This window comes from Arachis ipaensis, chromosome B2 (genome assembly GCF_059453495.1).
Source record: "Arachis ipaensis isolate K30076 ecotype BB chromosome B2, ASM5945349v1, whole genome shotgun sequence".
Lineage (NCBI taxonomy): Eukaryota > Viridiplantae > Streptophyta > Magnoliopsida > Fabales > Fabaceae > Arachis > Arachis ipaensis.
In genome coordinates, this window is record NC_142437.1 from 81,245,509 (window position 1) to 81,246,606 (window position 1,098).

General features: G+C 40.3%; 1 non-coding gene across 1 annotated transcript; it reads left to right on the forward strand.

Annotated features, from left to right (window-relative positions):
• Positions 1–320: 320 nt before the first annotated feature.
• On the forward strand, positions 321–428 carry LOC148574582 (small nucleolar RNA R71). Its single transcript, XR_015905532.1, has one exon. It is a non-coding gene; the product is annotated as a small nucleolar RNA R71 (small nucleolar RNA).
• Positions 429–1,098: the final 670 nt, after the last annotated feature.

Below are 1,098 nucleotides of genomic sequence, written 5' to 3' on the forward strand. Positions count from 1 at the left end.
TGAGTACTGTTGGATGCAGCTTGCATTCCATGCAGACTCTGAGAGATCATATTGACTTGCTGAGTCAATATTTTATTCTGAGCCAATATGGCATTCAGAGTATCAACTTCAAGAACTCCCTTCTTCATAGGCCTCCCATTGCTCACAGGATTCCTTTCAGAAGTGTACATGAACTGGTTATTAGCAACCATGTCAATGAGTTCTTGAGCTTCTGCAGGCGTTTTCTTTAGGTGAATGGATCCACCTGCAGAAGTGTCCAGTGACATCTTTGATAGCTCAGATAAACCATCATAGAATATATCCAGGATGGTCCATTCTGAAAGCATGTCAGAAGGACACTTTTTGGTCAACTGTTTGTATCTTTCCCAAGCTTCATAGAGGGATTCACCTTCTTTCTGTCTGAAGGCTTGAACATCAGCTCTAAGCTTGCTCAGCTTTTGAGGAGGAAAGTACTTGGCTAAGAAAGCCGTGACCAGCTTATCCCAAGAGTTCAGGCTGTCTTTGGGTTGAGAATCCAACCATAATCTAGCTCTGTCTCTTACAGCAAAAGGGAAAAGCATGAGCCTGTAGACTTCAGGATCTACTCCATTAGTCTTAACAGTATCACATATCTGCAAGAATTCAGTTAAGAACTGAAAGGGATCTTCAGATGGAAGTCCATGAAACTTGCAGTTCTGCTGCATCAGAGAAACTAATTGAGGTTTCAGCTCAAAGTTGTTTGCTCCAATGGCAGGAATGGAGATGCTTCTTCCATGTAAATTGGAATTAGGTGCAGTGAAGTCACCAAGCATCTTCCTTATATTATTATTATTTTCGGCTGCCATCTCCTTTTCCTGTTCGAAAATTTCTGAAAGGTTATCTCTGGATTGTTGTATTTTAGCTTCTCTTAATTTTTTTCTTCAGAGTCCTTTCAGGTTCTGGATCTGCTTTAACAAGAATGTTCTTGTCCTTACTCCTGCTCATATGACAAAGAAGATGGCACAGAAAAAATAGTAATAATAATATGGATCCTTTATACCACAGTATAGGGATCCTTGTGTTAGTAGAAGAAAAGAAGGGAAGAAAATCTGAACTCAGAGAGAGAGGGGGTTCAGATTT